The sequence below is a fragment of the Elaeis guineensis genome, chromosome 5 (assembly GCF_000442705.2).
Source record: "Elaeis guineensis isolate ETL-2024a chromosome 5, EG11, whole genome shotgun sequence".
Classification (NCBI taxonomy): domain Eukaryota; kingdom Viridiplantae; phylum Streptophyta; class Magnoliopsida; order Arecales; family Arecaceae; genus Elaeis; species Elaeis guineensis.
The window spans coordinates 41,551,047-41,569,804 of NC_025997.2; the positions used below are offsets into that span (position 1 = coordinate 41,551,047).

Below are 18,758 nucleotides of genomic sequence, written 5' to 3' on the forward strand. Positions count from 1 at the left end.
GAAAAAAAATAACATCCACATCTGGATGAAGTGCTAAAATACCAAGATAGCCATTATGACAAACGAAGCGATGTTTATACTCAACATTATGTCTCTCCGTCATGGCTTTGATATGAATACTATGTTTCAAGACCCAATCATTATGTCCATCATAGTTCTTCAAAATCCAAACTTTTATGTCATCCTCATCTTCCATCATGTAATGCAAATAACCCCCAAAGTACCCAATGCACTCTTTTAGTGTAATAATAGGAAGACAAAGATACCCATAGAAACACCTATGATGTTCCCTTCTTCCTGGTAGCTTGACTCTATAGTAGATATCCCCCTTATCAATACAACACCCAAAATAATTTTGTTTTTACAATCTAGCATATGGAAAATTTCATTGAAGAAAACATCTCCTTCAACCTTATCATGGCTCACGCAAAATTTGAGAGGATGAACTGTAGTCTTCACCCACTCACTTGTCTTAGATGAGAAGATATTCAAGGCATAACAAAAATTGGAATGCTGATAATTATAGCCAAGGATATAATTGTGGTGGGAGAGACGGGGATCAAATAGCGAGTCTAGAGGCCTAGAGTCCATACTTGGTATAGAGATAGGGGCCTATTCTTTGGTGGTGGGGTTGCAAACATAGTAGTGGCTCGATAACCCATCTTTGAATGACTCCATATTCCATGAGCATAAAAGGAGAAGCCCATTGCAATAGTGAATGAGGCTTCGAGCTTTATGCAGTGGTGTAAAATCGAGAGTGGTATCAATGGTGTCTCCATCATCTCATGATAGACTAATATAAAAGATTTTTGTTTTTGATATGTTCTCATAAATGTTGGCATCTTCGAAGAAGAGACTGGACATGGTAAGTGAGAGCTTCTTGCGGTAGTCGGGATTGGAGGTGAGAGTAAGCCATGATTTCGAGATGCAATTGAATCGAAGAATGGATTTGGCAGGTAGACAAGATATGATCTCAATAAGGAGATCATTGGGTAGTTTGGCTATAGGGTGATGCTCTCTGAGATGATCCATCTTAGCTCCTGAAGTAAAAGTTATTGAACTTAAAGCAGAGATCAGCAAGAAATAGAAATGGCTCGCATGTCCGGTAGATAGATTTGGAGATGCATCAGGCTAGAATTTTAAAGAAAAATCAAAAGATTCTTTATGATGAATGTAATTTTATCAATAGAAAGAATATAACTCGTATAAGAAGTTTTATTGAAGATATGCTGAAATATGTATTCCAGCTCATAGTCATTTAATCTGCCCATAAATTGATTTATGATCTTTCTAATTCAAAACCAAGGGGCCAATTAATTCACCCATTGATTTATGATCACCATAGTTTAGAGCCATGAGGCAATTTCGGTTTACTTAAAGACATGGTTGGAGAAGGATGTCCCACTTGGTTGAATCAAATATAAGCTAGAAATTAGCCCGATCAAGTCGTGCCATGCATGAACTCTAAGAGGGCACATTAATGGGTGCAACTTGGTTGGTTTGGGCTGGGTTGGGTTGAGAGCTGACCGAATCTAATTCGACTAAGAAAGCACCAAATCCGACCCAATAGTAGCTGAATTACATATGTTGAACTCAAATTTTTTTTCATTCTTTTTCAATCTCTCGTTTGATTCTTAGATTTGTTTGTGGTATTTGAAACAAGGCATTGCAAACTATCATGTGGTAACTTTTTTTTAGTTCATGCCATGCAATTTTAATTATGAAAATTTGAAAGCCCTCATTTCTTTTATCGTCACATTTTTTTCATCCATCAATGTGCCTTTCCTATGAAAATGAAATTTCATTTCTATCAAACATATATTCTTAACCATTGGAATGATGACAATGTTTGCTTGTCACCAAAAATGTGACCATTTAAAAAGAAAAATAAATGATTGCTTTATCATTAATTATGAAGATTAGCCTTCTAACAAGGTACGACATGAATTATATTGTGTTCCTTTAGTTTTGCTAACTTATAGAGGTGGAAAATAAGGGTAGGATAGACCCAAATCAAAGGACTTCACTAAAATGAGCTATTAGCACTTTCACACAAATGTCAACCTTTAATGGACTGAAATTTCTTGACTTCTTGAACCAAAAAAGAATGTTGATATTTTAATTCTTTTAATTAAAATAGTAGACCAAAGAGGTGGAAGTGATGGTATTAATACATGCACACGAAATATGTCCATTCTCAAAACAAGATTTTTAGATTCTAGTAGCCGTCGTGGAGGTGATGTTTTCCCATCAGAAAGTGTGGTATCAACTCATCTTGAGGTGGTAGTGGTGCCATCTCATCTTAAGATGGTTGCTATCCTTATATTGGTGGCATCAGGGTCATCTCATCTTGAAATAATGATAGTATTGTATCATTTTTTTTCTGCTCTGTGGGTCATAATAGAGATGGTGTTGTCTTATCTTAAGGTGGTGGAGCTATCTGATCTTAAAGTGGTGGCTATCCTTATGATGCTGGTGGTCTTGTCTTCATCTTGAGGTCATGGCTTTGTCATCTATATTTGGCAGTTATTATTGTGATAGTTGAGATAGTTTTATCTCATCTTTAGGTGGTGGCATTATTGTCTCATCTTGAGGTGGTGGTGGTGTTGTGTCATGCCTTGATGTATAGGTCCGAGCTGGGCAAAAAAAAAATGGCCACACATATGATAGGAATTAGCCCTATGAGCAAGTAAAGCCTGCTTAGAATTTTTTCTCTTTTTTTTTGGGAGGGGTGGGGAGGTTAAACTGAATGGCTTATATTCTCCTAGTATAAATATCCTAGGAATTAGTGTAACATCAGTCTATTTCCACTCTTTAGGCATATTTGCAATATTGAAAAATTGCTGAATAGTAGAGATCACATCTTGACGAATAGTCATCGAATATCTTCAAAGAAAAAAGATGGGAAGCCATCTGATCTAGGAGCTTTATCCTTCATCATAGAAGCAATTATAGTAGTTTTCCCACACCTGGCCTATGAGAAAGGTTTCTCTTCCTCGAAGATGGTATTGTTGGGTGGTGGAAAAGAATATTGTGCTTAACTGCAATCAATTGTTGACCATTTGAATCTAATTAAAACTACAAGGAATGATAGATTGTATTAAGGAGAACCTATTTCCCCTAGTGAGAAGGTAAGCAGTAAGGAGATCCTCAATTTAGCAATCAAGTTTCTCCAAATTCATCAAAAGGACTCCTTTAAATTTGTTTCAAAGCACAGGAGTAATCCTGCACTTTGTGTCCCACAATGATCCTAGGTATTACTATCACTTGCATGTCCCTTCCCCTTAAAGTCTAAAGTTGAATTTTGATGGATTGATGAGTAAGTTATATGGTGGATCTAGCTTTATTATTACAGACTGCAAGGGTCACCTTCTCTACACAATCTGAAAGTGGTTACCCTTTTGCTCTATTCCTTATGCTAAGCTATATATATGTGGCTTAGGAAGGCATGCTGTGTTTAAATTAAGAAGAGCATAAATCTAGTCAGAGGATGACATTATGACTATCATCACTTGGATCAATTTATTCTTTGCTAAAGCTCCAATGTACATTCCTCGACTCAAAGATATGTTGTGGCTTAAAAGATCCATGTAGGCCTTCAAAGCCACACATATTTATCGAAAGGGTAATCAGATGGCAGATTATTATGAAGCTCTGAATCAAAACCGAGCTAACATGAGCTCTACAAGGGTCTAATAGAGCTAGAGGAAAATTGGCTGCCTATTGAACAATGAGGTATGGACTTTTTAGAGTAAATCAGCTAGCTAAATGGCCATATTATTTCCTCAAAATTAATAATTGAGTATTTTAGAATAAATAGTTGTTGGTTAAGATGAAGATCAAGTTCAAAAATCATAGGAACATACTATTAGCCCTTCTATGACCATCTTTTTCCTTTGCACCTATTCAAGTATTTAACACTAAAGAGAATAAAATAGATGAAAAGACTTTCTGCTACTTTTGTTCTTTTCTTTTGAACATATAGAGTCAATCCCCCATCCATATATAAAGTTCTTAGTTTTGGAAAGAAAATGAAATGCAAAGACATCAAACTAAAATATCATCTAGTGAACAAGCAAATGATTAATTTTGAACTTATCAAAAGATATTTGTTGCTGTAGATCCACGGCTTGGGCCGGATTGGCTAGAGTTGGATAGCAATCCGCAAGATGATGACAATTGGATCTACAAAACAAGTCCCTGATGGAAATTGGCTCTAGCAGGGACCCTCCAACATATAAGTCAAAAATTTGTAGAACAGATGAAAAGGAGCACATGAGAGAGATTGCATATCTTAGAGGTTCCCAAGTTATCTCTATTATAAATCAAGGTGAGAGCCATAAGAGGAAAGTATTGTAGGAGGCCATTCTGACAACACAAATATTGAATTATAAAATCCTATTGCAAAAAGAGAAGCAAAGGAAAGCATCCAAGGGGACATATTTTTGAAATCTTAATTATGAGATTTCAGCCTTCTAGACTAATAATTTTGATTAGTGCAGTCTTGAATGAGAGGACTGTAATGAAATTGATGTGGCAAAAATTTTTATAATGAAGTCGTATATCTACAAAGTATCGAGCAGGCCGACTCCTCAGAATTGGCCAAAATTTGGATAGCTGATCCTAAAGAGAGATATAAAGTACTCCTTTGGTATTATAAAAATTAAGTAGATTTTTGATCATCTGTTCAATGATAGGCCAATTTAAGTTCTTAAAGGGCATAGAATCCCTCTGCAAGAAGAATTAAGGGATAAAAGGTATTGAAATGACATAATAAGTGGAGCCATTATATTACCAATTGAATCATTTTTTGGAATGCTAACCAAAAAGCAATTGTGGATGCAAGTTTGAAGTTTTTTAAAAAAGACACAGAGGCATGATGTTGGTAGATGGAAATCCTTTTTCAGAGGTGAAGGTGAATGTACCATTGTTAGATCTGAGATCCATGATGAAGAGAAAAAAAAATGCAACATATTGATATGGATAGGGTATTGGTAAAATATCGACTCAGCTAATAAGGGGAGAACTTTGACTGATATGGATAGGACTAAAGAAATAGCATAGCTATAGGTCACAACAATTAATGAATCTTCTTTTTATAATTTTTTTGAGATCCAACATTATAGTAGGAGAGTGCTATTTTGAGATGATGAGAATGAGGGATAGGATACATGGATCTAGCATTTAATGAAATATATATATATATTTTAAGCTTCGATGTGGTGAGGGAGAGTGCTCAGCATTTAATGAAACATTTTCTTTTTAAACCTCCTTTGTAGTGCCAGGAGAGTAATTGTTTAAAATGATTAGATTGAGGAATGAATAGTCCATTAATCGTAAAACAGAAGGCTGGATACATTGGGATTCATATGGATCGGATATTTTGGAGGTGACGGGATTGGCCTCCAAATCTGGTTGTGTAGTGTAGTCCATCTCTCCCTCTCTATATATAATATTATTAGGATCAAAATAAGATACTAAATTGAGCCTTTAGAAGAAAAAAACATTAATACTTGTATTAAGATTATATTTTTAGATTTTATTACTTGAGATACAAGTGGCACATGGAATTGCATCACAATTAGAAGAGGGATTATATTGGGGTATCAACTTTTTTATTTTGTTAAGTAAGAGATGAAATCATGATACAATATACTGTATCAGTAAACTTTATGCATTTAGTGATGTTTTTTATTACCTTTTTTTATTTCTTCGATCATCTATAATTACTATTTGATAACCAAAAAATTGCATCACTCATGATTACAAAGTATTTTTTATCACGACTTTGTTTTTATTGCCATCTATTATTATATTTTAGACCCACTAATAAGTCAAGTCGAACCAAGAGCTTGCATGGAGGGGTTTGGCAGTAATACATGGCTAAAAAGTATATGCCTCAATTTATAAACTCTCTCCTCCACAAATTCACTAACTTGCAAGTCTAGAAAGAATCAAAAGCTTTATTGAATTAGATAGTTGGTACATATGGGGTGGCTACAAATGACAAATTGTATTAGAAAAATTATACTTCCCTCAGTGAGGTCATAAGGAGATCCTTATTTTTAGTGATTAAGTATGCCCAACTTCATCAAAAGACTCCTTTAAAACTATTTTAAGGCACTGGAGTAATCCTACACTTTGTGCCCACCTTTGATCCTAAGTATTAGTGTCACTTGCTTATCCCCTCCTCTTGGAGTTCTAAATGTGAATTTGGTGGATCTATAACTTGGAAGCTGGAGCCAACTTTGTTATTAAAGATTGCAAGGGTCACTATCTCCACACTATTAGGAAGTGGTTACACTCTAACTCTGTTAATTATGCTGATCAACAAGAATTTATTTTTTCAATGGCAACTTTTTTATGGCAACTAGCTGGAGTCATCACTAATACTATGCTTTTTGTGATGATTGTTCAAAGTTGTCACTAATACGAATTTTTTTTGCAATAATAATACTTCTTGCCATAAAATGTCTAGTATTAGTGACAACATAGGTAAAAAATTTTGATGGCAAAATCACTTTTAGTGCCGAATATGAGACATTGCCACTAATAGTAATATTTTTTAAAGACAGCTTGATTTTTCATCACTAATATTTATTACAATAGTGATAGCAATGGAGATATCGTCACTAATACCATATACTATAGGTGAAGATAATAGCATCATCACTAATATTGTAGTGATTAATGGTGGCAATATTCTACTATCACAAATATCAATTCAGTGCATTTGTGATGCTATATATGCATCATCACTACTTCCAAGGATATTAGTGATGGATTCATTTGTCACTAGTAATATAATGCTCAGAAGGAATTTTTTTTCTTTCCTTAAATGTAGAATTAATTAATATAAAAGCATTAGTATTAGTTATTATTTCTTTAGGTAGTATGCAATTTTCTTTTGATTATGAAAACTAGTAAGAGAAAAATTTATTTTCACACTGATAATAATCATTTTGAGTTGACATAAAAATATTTATAGATCATAAATATCTTTTAAAATTTAAAATTATTATTTTTGGATAAATCATATTTTATCTTGTACTAATTGCTACAAACTTTTTCAGTTGATACCACCAGTATAATTACTAATGATGTTGTAAAGGGCTCAACTAGAAAGTATTATGACCAATGCTTTATACTTAGTTATTCCATTATCATGTAGCAAGATGCTTCTTTTTTATCTATATTAAGATCTTAGTTAAATTATTTTTAAAGCTATTCTTTGGTTTATCAATAGAGAGATCTAGACACTGGAAAATTGCCTAATGCTATAATGGTATGGGAGTTAACTAGGCATAGATCTAATGGGAGTTGGTCTACTTCAAACGGAAAAGAAATTATTGAGATTAGGATGTGTAGTGGAAATAGATTTAAAAATTTTTTTAACGTGCATCAACAATTGAAAACAAGCGATCCGAATCCTAAATCTAAAATCACCTTGATGTATTCAATCAAACATAAATCACATAGCAGATAAAAGAGTGATAAAAAATGTTATACCATACTCGAAGATTCGAATTACCCGCCGAATGGTATCCTTGAGGCATCCAAGTGTATGCCCTCAAATGGTGATCCACACGAGTCTCGATCTAGGACTCTCTCCAATCCAAATTCATTGAATTTTCTTTTCTAGAAATTCAATAGCAGCTCCTTTCAATGTATCACCAACTCTTGCTGATTTTCTGACTCCTTTCTTCTCGCTCTTGGACATGTAAATTTTCATGTCACTTAGCCCTTTTGCTGTCCAACATTTGAACCTTTTTCTATCCAACAATTGGACCTTAGGAACTCACACAAAATTCCTATAAAATCAGTCCCTTTTCAGCCCAAAATCATGACCCAAGTCTTGACTCAAACAAGAGTCATGAAAGGTGTCAAACACCCTCCAACCACCCAATACTTGGACGTGAAAACCAGCATCACAAAACCATATTTGGCATAAGATGTGGAGTCCTTCTCTCAGAAGGACTTCTCCCTTTGGGCACAAAAATAGATGCATGAAGACCCTCTTCACATGAAATAGGAGGCATATAAAATCTTCTTTCTTTTGTGTGGAGTTTCCTTCTGGTGTCCAACACTTGGACGCCACACACCTTCCAAAAGGGTGTGAGCATTCTTTCCTTAAAAAAAACTCCTTGTAAGGTGTCAAGAATCCTAAGAGATCAACTCTCCAAATAACATGGACTCTTATACTTAATAGGAATCAGAAGGGACAAGTTGTCACAACTATTTATGGCGACCAACTCTTGAACACACCAACCTCTAAGATGCATGAAAAAAACTTTTCACACAACATAAAAGAAAGAGGAAATGCATGGACTCCAAAGGGGCGTGAATACTTCCTTCTCAGAGAAGGATTCTTCCCTTGTAGTACCAAGCAATCTTTGGCACTTTGGTTTCCACATTGAGATAAGAAGGAGGCATTAGGGAGTTCCTTCTCTTAGAAGGACTCCTATGAAGAGGCACAAAAACCAAAAGAAAATAACCTTCTTAGCATGAACCCTTCACGCGTGGGTGAATTGGCGTTAAATCCTTCATGCATCCAATTCTTGGATGCCCATAAATCAAGAAGCCTTGGACTCAGTCTAAGATAGGACTTAAACCATTTAAAATCTGATAAAGAGTCTAATAGAATTTGATCTTTGACTAATCAAAGTCCATTGCCAATAATGAATCTAAATAGATTAGGGATTAGGGTTTAGATGCGTGCGAGCATGCTTGACTCAAATCTATTTAGGATTTCAACCAAACTTTAATTGAATTAGATTCAACAAGACCTAATCAAAAGTTCTAAATCAATTTTCTTTTGTATGTGATCTATTGGGTTCTATATCTAGCTAGCAGTAGGTCCAGGTTCAAGTGCACATAATCCAATTAGGTTCAAGACACATTCAATCCAAAGGCACCAATTAATTAGAACTCCTTTCTAATTAAATTATTGAATTAAACTCTTTCATTTATAAGGACTTACAAGTCAAAATTGACATTTAGCAACATGTCATGACTATTCAGAAGATATGAAATTTGATGGAATACTAAAAATATCTTTCCATGGTGAGTTACTAGGTAATTCAATCCTTTGATTACACAACATCTTAGATAGGCCATAGGCATGAAATCATGTCAAGCCCAAATATCTATCCATATATATCTCGATTTGATAATGATGACTTTATTGATGAACCATTAGAAACTCTTTCTAATATTCAACCCTACTCTAACCATAGACTCTCTGAGTCATCATCATATGAGACTATATAGGATATTCTCTCCTCTTATAAGGAGTGATTGATTTTTTGTTGACCACTTACAACCTCTATGCATACTTCACCACACTCAAAATACCCCACACATGTCTTAAAGAGTCATGCTAGAGTATAAACCAAAGTATGGATCCACATACATAAGATACCATGATGATCTTAGGTCTAAGGATCACTTACACCACTCCCATTAGAGAACCATCTTTTGATATGCTGATAAGGCTCCATCCGATGTTCTTCCTGTGGATCAGTTCATTGAACTTATTCTCCAATGAGCACCTACATCCCTGTATTAGTGTCACCACATAAGTGATTATGAGATTAATCATCCTCTCTATCGAGTATACATAGGGTGTACCAGTCTTACCAGTATCATCGATCTTCGACTCGATGATCCTTCGACTAAAAATATTTTAGACTGGGGCTATTAAGATTTTAGATCTCGCTAGCATGATCTCATCATGACTCTAAAACTATTACCCTAATCTATAGGACTCATCATAATCATAAATATGATATAGCAAATGATGAAATGCAATACCTCATAAATGTATAAAATAATCAATATCATACACATGAGTAGAAAGATACACAGAATAGTCCCATCGCATCATCTATATGATTGGCTTATAGGGCACTATTCTTTCAAAAATACTAGTATGTATATATTTTTTTGTAAAAAAAAAAGGAGAATACTATTTGGATTCAAATATCTCTAATTTTGATTCATATATGGGAGTATAACCTTTTTTTTTTTGAGTTTTTTAATTAATCTAGAAGTTATTATATCCTTCTATTAATTATTATATATTAATACAGAAATGGTTGAAACACATCAAGAAAACTATTGCATAAATGCCATTAGTTGAATACTCTACTATTGTATTAGGAAAAAAGTCAGGCTATACAAGGTGCATTGGATTAAAAGGAGGGCTCTCAAGCTTCTATAATAAAGAAAGACTTCATGAGAAAGAGGATATCTTGAACCATGCAAATACATTAGAGCAAGAGGCTGAGAGGCTTAGAGTAGATAACATTATTAATTAGTTAGTTTTCTTTTATAACTTTTATAATTTTATCTTAAGCTTGCATGATAAATTCATTCATAGCTTAGATTTGGCATTTAAGTTAATTGATATATTTCTTTATTCTTTGTTGTGTAGGGATCCAGTGGATGATTAAGTTTCGTTGGATGATAAATGGATGCTACTCCTTTTGGTTACATACTTAGCAATTGCTATTTGCTAGTTGATATATTAAGGAAATAAATCTTGGCTTATGTTATTTTTGGCACTTACAACTAGAATTTAGATGAAGACTGATATTACAAAGTTTTTAGAGATGGATAAGCATAGATTTGAATCTACATTTTTATTGGATGATGCATATTTTGATTTTTTATGAAGATTTTACAACTATGTAAACGAATATAGCTTTCATAACTTGTATATGGTTATTATGCACTCCAATAAAATAAATTCCATTTACAATGAATGGTACAAATAGAGATGGCTATTATGGATCCATAAGTGAAAAAAAAAGAGTATCATAAAAGTTTAAATAGCAATAAAAAAATTATATTTTTTTTGATGAGAAAGGGAGGATGATCCATCCAGTAATTTATTATAAAATAGTTTAGTATTTACAAATGGGCTCATTTTTGGTCCCAACATCGACGATGAGGACTCATCAACGTTTGGCAATGTCATTGGCCCAAAATATTGCATAGTTACAAAGGCAAGGGGTTCACATTCAAAGGGACCAAAACCCATGTTGAGGATGTGGTCAGATTAAAGTTCCCAAGCAAGAAATGTGCCTGTCGTAGAGACCAAAGAAATGAAATGAGGTTGCACCCTCCAACAAGTTATTATTTTTTTTTTTTTCAAATTTGTAACAGTCGGTGGGAGGCCCTGAATCTTCTAAGTCCTTCCAGCATCACTAGGATTGCGGCTTGACTCTTCTTTGTGTTTGTTGATGTCCAACTTTGTAGCAAAAAAATAGTGTGGTAGATGATAGAAATGGGAGATGTCGCTTCTCTTTTAAAAACTCTGTTGTTCCTTTCTAACCACAAGCACCAGTTGACAGTAGCTAATAAACAATCTTTTGTATGTCTATTTATCTTACTTGACATGGTGTTTCTCTAAGTAGACCAAAGATCTTCAATGGAATTAGGGATCGGAGGGAGATGTAATGCTTCTGAAAGCTGAGCCCAAACTAAGCGAGTGAAGGAACATCTTGCAAAGAGATGGTTTGCTGTTTCCTCAGCTTCCACACACATGATGCATATAGCTAGCCCTTGCAACTTCTTTTTAAAAATCTCTCCTATTAAAATTCTGTTGTGGAATACTAATCAGTTGAAAATTTTTATTTTTTTTGGTAATAGAAGTTTTTATACAATTTCTGCAAAGAAGGATGTAACCCCTGTATGACTAACAAAATTAAAACTATTTTTAGCTAAAAAATTCTTTGAAGGACACCATCTCCACTCAATCCTGTCAGCTTCTGTTGAAAGGGTTAAAGAGTTTAACATCTTCTTTAAGGCTAGGAACTCAATCTCCCCTCTTGGGCTCAGGGCGTAGAAAACTTTGTTTCTTTCTAATTGTAGTTTAAATATGCAAGCCACCGAAGCTTGGGGTTGTTTAGAAATAATGAACAAAGATGGGAAGAGATCCTTGAGACGTTCCTTGTTGATCCATGAGTCATACTAAAAAGCAGAGCAGCAGCCATTTCCCAAGCTTACATATGTATTGCTATAGAATCAGTGCCTGGTTTTGAATATCTTTCCATATATTTGAGGTGTAGCTGAGTCGGTCATAGGAAACTTGACTCGATGGCTTGATTTCAAAATAAATTCTACTCACTAATTGCCTCCATGGCCTTTGGGGCTCCTGGTGATATCTCCGCCACCACTTCGTGAGTAGGCAATGGTTAAGAAGACGGAGGTTTGCAAAGCCGAAACCTCTATAAGCCTTTGGATGATATGCTTGCTCCCAGTTGATCAAGCTAAGCTTTCTACAATTTAGGTTACTCCCTCCCTATAAGAATCTCCTTCTTGCTTTATAATTAAAATTATATTTATAGTGATGACTACTACTATTAATGTTATATTTTTTTGTTACAATATTGATACTTGTTATCACTAAAAAGTAATGCCTTTAATGGTTGCAAAAAGTATTACTAGTTAAGATTGAGTATCAGTGACACCAATAGGTTGTCACCATTAGTTTCATATTTAGTTATAACAAATATCATCATAGATAAGTTAGTTCATAAGTGGCATACAGTATTATCATAAAAAGTAGGAGTTATAGTAGTAATAATTCACGTCACTACTTGTTTGTGTATTAGTGATGGTATTCAATTACCATATATAGTATGAGCTTTTATGATGATGAGGTATAAATCATCAGTTTTAGTGGCAACATTTAGGCCTTTTTGTGATGACTTTTGATACCATTAAAAAACTATAATCTTATAATGTGAGCTATATGTAGCTTAGGAAGGCCTTTGCACTGTTGTGCTTAAATTTGAAGTAGCCCAAATCTAGTTGGAGGATGACTTTATGACTATCATCACTTGGATCAATAGATTCTCTGCTAAAGCTCTAAAGCGCATTCCCCAATTTAGAGATATATGGTAGCTTAAGAGAACCATGTAAGTTGTATAGAGATAGATAAATAGCACAGACATGGGTCCTAGTAATTAATAAATCTATTTTTTAAATTTTTTAAGATCCAATGTGGCGTTGAGAGAGTGTTGTTTTGAGATGATGAGAATGAGGGACAGGTTATATGGGTCCTGACATTTAATTACATGTCTTCTTTTCTTTTTCTTTTTTAAAGCTCTAACATGGCCATGGGAGAGTGGTGAGCATTTAAGGAAATGTTTTCTTTTTTTAATCTATTGTGGTGTTGGGAGAGTGATCATCTAAAATGATTAGATTAAGAGATGGACAGTCCGTTAATGGTAAAGTGGAAAGCTGGACAATTTAGGATCTATGCGGATTAAATGATTCTGGAGGTGACTGAATTTGCCCCTCGATCTGGTTAAATGGAGTGTAGACTCTCTCTCTCTCTCTATCATATATATATCACTGGGATCAAAATAAGATACTGAATTGAACCTTAAAAAGAAAAAGATCTTAATGCTTTATAGCTTAAGATTGAACCAAAAAGAGGTGCATGAAATTTCATCAAAGTTAGAAGTGGGATTGGAGTATCAACTTCTTTTGATAAGCAAGAGATGAAATCATGGTGCAATATACTGTGCCATTAAACTTTTATGCATTTAGTGATGTTGATTTTTTATTGCCTATTTTTATTTTTTTAAAAAGTTAAAAATCATGTATAATTACCATTTGATAACAAAATATTGCATCACTTATATACAAAGCATTTTTATGGTGACTTTTTTTCCATCACCAACTATTATTAATTTTTCAGGCTTACTAATAAATCAAGTCAAATCAAGAGCTTGCATGGAGGGGTTTGCAATAGTACAAAGCTAAAGCGTACATTCCTCAATCTATAAACTCTCTTCTCCACCTTGGCAAATTCTCATGTCCAGAAAGAATCAAAAGTTTTATTGGCGGTGGCTAGCCGGTATATATGGTTGGCTGGGAATGACAAATTGCATCAGGAAAAGTCTACTTTCTCTAATGAGGCGGTAAGGAGATCCTCAATTTAGTGATTATTTTTTGATTTATCAAAAGGAGTACTTCAAATCTATTCCAAATCACTTGAGTAATCCTGCATTTTGTGTTCTACTTTGATCTCAGATATTCCAAATTCTACTTCCCCTTGGAGTTCCGAGGGTGAATCTTGATGGATTTATGAGTAAGTTATAGAAGCCGGAGCTACTAGCTTTGTTATCAGAGGCTGCAAAAGTTCTTTACACTACCAAGAACTAGTTACCCTTTTGCTTTCTTCCTTATGCCGAGCTATATATATATTACAGCTTAGGAAGGCATGCTGTTTAAATTAAGAAGAGCACAAATCTAGCTGGTGGATGACTTTATGACTATCATTACTTGGATTAGTACATTCTTTGCTAAAACTCCAAGGTACATTCCTCAACTCCGATATATGTGGTAGCTTAAAAGATCCATGTAGATCTTCAAAGCCACACATATCTACAGAGAGGATAATTAGATGGCAGATTATTATGAAGTTCCGAAAGCCAAATTGAGCTAACATCAGCTTTACAAAGGCCTAATAGAGCCAGTGGAAAATTGGATGCCTATTGAACAATTAGGTATGGACATTTTAGAGTCAATCAGCTAACTGAATGGCCATATCATTTCATCAAATTAATAATTGAGTATTTCAAAATAAATAGTTGCTGGTTAAGATAAAGATCAAGTTCAAAAATCATAGGAACAGACTATTAGCCCTTCTATTACCATGTTTTTCCTTTGCACCTCTTCAAGCATCTAACACTAAGAGAATAAAATAGATGAAATGAATTCCAGCTTCCCTTGCTCTTTTTCTTTGAACATATGGAGTCAGTCCTCCATCCCCATGTATGGTTCTTAGTTTAGGAAAGAAAATGAAATGCAAAAGACATCGAACCGAAAGATCATCTAGTAAGCAAGCAAATAATTAATTTCAAACTTACCAAACGATACCTAGTAGGATGAAATATAAAATTATACAAGACAACATATTAAATCCAAAATCTTTCTCAAATTTTGTAGGTATAACTAGAAATGTACTGCATGCATGAATCTCTAAGCTCCAAGCTACAGTAGCAACCTGGGAATACAAGAGATCATCTACAAATGAACATAGTTATAATCTTGTATGACGTCGATCAAAATCTTCTGCAAATGATCAAGGATGTGAGAAATCCACCACATGACCCTCCTACTAGGCTCCCTCACCCTGCAATAAGCCTTTTAAAAAGCAAGGGGAGTAAACAAAAACCCCATGCAGGTTTTCATAAGGCAAGCTGAAAATTTTTTCTGATCTACCACTGCTCAAGTGGTACCAAAGGATCTTTTCTTGGGGTTGAAAGAAAATAACATCCACATCTGGATGAACTGCTAAAATACTAAGATAGCCATTATGACAAACAAAGCGATGTTTATACTCAACATTATGTCTCTCCGTCTTGGCTTTGATATGAATACTATGTTTCAAGACCCAATCATTATGTCCATCATAGTTCTTCAAAATCCAAACTATTATGTCATCCTCATCTTCCATCATTTAATGCAAGCAACCCCCAGAGTACCCATTGCACTCTTTTAGTGTAATAATAGGAAGACGAAGATACCCATAGAAATGCCTACGACATTTCCTTCTTCCTGGTAGCTTGACTTTACAGTAGATATCCCCCTTATCAACATCAACACCCAAAATAATTTTTTTTTACAATCTAGCATATGGAAAATTCCATTGAAGAAAACACCTCCTTCAACCATGTCATAGCTCGTGTAAAATTTGGGAGGATGAACTGTAGTCTTCACCCACTCACTTGTTTTAGATGAAAAGATCTCTAAGACATAACGAAAATTGGAATGTTGATAATTATAGCCAAGGATATAATAGTGGTGGGAGAGACGGGGGATCAAATAGCCAGGTTAGAGGCCTGAAGTCCACACTTGGTATTGGGATAGGGGCCCATTCCCTGGGGGTGGAGTTGCAAACATAGTAGTGGCTCGATAACCAATCTTTGAATGACTCCATATTCCACAAGCATAAAAGGAGAAGCCCATTGCAATAGTGAATGAGGCTTCGAGCTTTATGCAATGGTGTGAAATCGAAAGTGGTATCGATGGTGTCTCCATTAGCTAATGATAGACTAATATAAAAGATTTTTGTTTCTGGTATGTTCTCATAAATGTTGGTATCTTCAAAGAAGAGACCGGATGCGGTCAGTGGGAGCTTCTTGTGGTAGTCAGGATTGGAGGTAAGAGCAAGCCATGATTTCGAGATGCAATTGAATCGAAGAATGGATTTGGTTGGCAGATGAGATAGAATCTCAATGAGGAGATCATTGGGTAGTTTGGTTATAGGGAAATGCTCTATGAGATGATCCATCTTAGCTCCTGGAGGGGAAATTGTTGAACTTAAAGTAGAGATCAACAAGAAATGAAAATGGCTCGCATGTCTGGTAGATAGATTTGGAGATGCATCGGGCTAGAATTTTAAAGGGAAGTCGGAAGATTCTTAACGACGAAGGTAATTTTATCAATAGAAAGAATATAACTCTATAGTAATAAGAAGTTTCATTGAAGATATGCTGAAATATATATTCCAGTGCACAATCATTTAATCTGCCCATAAATTGATTTATGATCTTTCTAATTCAAAACCAAGGGGCCAATTAATTCACCCATTGATTTATGATCACCATAGTTTAGAGCCATGAGGCAGTTTTGGTGGCTGGAGAAGGACATCCCTTTTGGTTGAATCAAATGTAAGCTAGAAAATAGCTCGATCAAATCATTCCATGAAGAAAAAATTGTCCGATCCGATCGGATCATCAGGGTGCATCTCAAAATTTTTCTATGATAAGCTAACATAAATTTTATGCTTACTTGATATGCAGTAGAATAGAGATCAAAATCTCTAGAAAAATTTGAACTGATACCTCACGAGGTTTGAACGTACTGACCGTCTACTTCGCGCACATGCTAAGCTCCATAGGGAAGTGGGATGAAGCCTTTGCGCCAATCTTTCAGAAGGGGATCAAGAGGAGGGAGAAGATCAGATCTCCTCTCCTTAGGGATGCCTAGGATGTGACCTTCATGCCAAGAAACCAGCACCTAGGAAGCCCCATGCCAAGATAGAATAGCACCTCCTTTCTTTTGTGTCGCACACCCTCTCACTCATGGTAGGTAGTTTTGTTTTTGTCACATAAAAAATTTTCTATCACACTGGTAGTTAAGAGGTCCCCTTTAAATAGTTGAGGCACCATGAATCTGATCAAAGACATCATAGATTAGGACTCCTAAATCCAAACACACTTTGAATTGGTCCAAGCCTTATCCGACTAGGAGATGTAAGAAAGAAAGGATGCCTCCTTTCTTCACAAGTGAAGCCCTCATGCATGCACAATATGGGGCGGAAATAAATCAGCCCCCTCCCTCCTTTGGTCAGCCACTATGAGAGAGCATCCCAGGTAAATGAGACTCTAAGGATCTAATCCAAATTTGGGTCAAATCGAATTCAATTCAAAATTGATTCAAATCAAATTCGAATATGTTGTCAATCCTAATCTGATTAGGATTCAGGTCCAAGTCTAACTTGAATTTTTCAACCCAATCAAGCTTAACTAAATTAGATCTAATTTAAAATTAATTAACTCTTAAATTCAATCTCTCATAAATCTTTTGGATCATAGATTAGATCATTATCATCTCCAAAATTAAACCTGCACCTTATGTCTAGTGCTAGCTAGATATAGTCAACTATTTAATCTCGTATGACCTTTAATTTAATTTTCAATTAAGCTAATCTATTCATTCAATCAAGTCACATACTTTCAAATTGAACTTATAGACTTAGGTTAATTCTTTCTTATATTGTTTGACTTTGTGTGTAACTCTATAGATTTGAACACTAAGTCGGTAGCACAGGAATAGCTTCCTATGCTAATCGAAGTTACCATCTAGTAATGATTTCCAATATCCAAATAGGTCGAATATTTGCAAGGTAAAATTCAAGAACCTACATACATGGTTACCACATAATTCATTTTTTTGACCTCAAATGCTCAAAGATGATCTAGAATTTAACTGTCAACTCTGGATGAGTCATCTAAATTGTATTCCAACCTTTCAAATCCATTACATAGATTATTCAAGCTCAGATATTACTAAATTCAAATACAGTAATGCATTAACTCCTATAATTTAGAGAGGTCAATCCCATCTTAATCCATATACAGACTTCACAAGTACTTTATTGTACCCAGTAGCCTTCTGTCACTGCATTAGAAATACAGGTAGTCTAGCACCAAAGCACAGTGAATTGCTTACAAGTTACTATAGTGATCTCAGATCTGAGGGGCACTTATACCTATACACTTCGTAAGCTGCTCTTGATAGCAAAGTGCTCTGTAGGAGAGTCACTTATTCAGTGATAATGTACTCCTACATCTCACCTATATGCCACACCAGTGTCTCCACACTCCTTGGTTATGAGAATAACTAATCTATATGGTATACAACAATCTATACTTGATAAACATCATCATCCCTTAATGACGTATCATTTGATCGTAAATATATTTAAGAACTATTCGATAAATCCTCTTTTATTGATTGTCATATAGTTCTAAGAACTTTATCACAACATAAGAGTTCAAAAAAGGAAGATGTACATCTTGTGATGAAAATATCAAAATAATTTTTATTCATTGATAATTCATATATAAATTATAAAGAACACAATCATCCAAACGATTAGCTTTAGGATATATTTCTTAACAACTTCTACTTAGATTAAAGTCAATCGGTACAGTATCTAATATCCATCT

At 34.7% G+C, this 18,758-nt stretch overlaps 1 pseudogene; it reads right to left on the reverse strand.

Annotated features, from left to right (window-relative positions):
- Positions 1-15,139: 15,139 nt before the first annotated feature.
- Positions 15,140-15,696, reverse strand: LOC140857994 (uncharacterized; annotated as a pseudogene).
- Between the last annotated feature and the right edge of the window lie 3,062 nt (positions 15,697-18,758).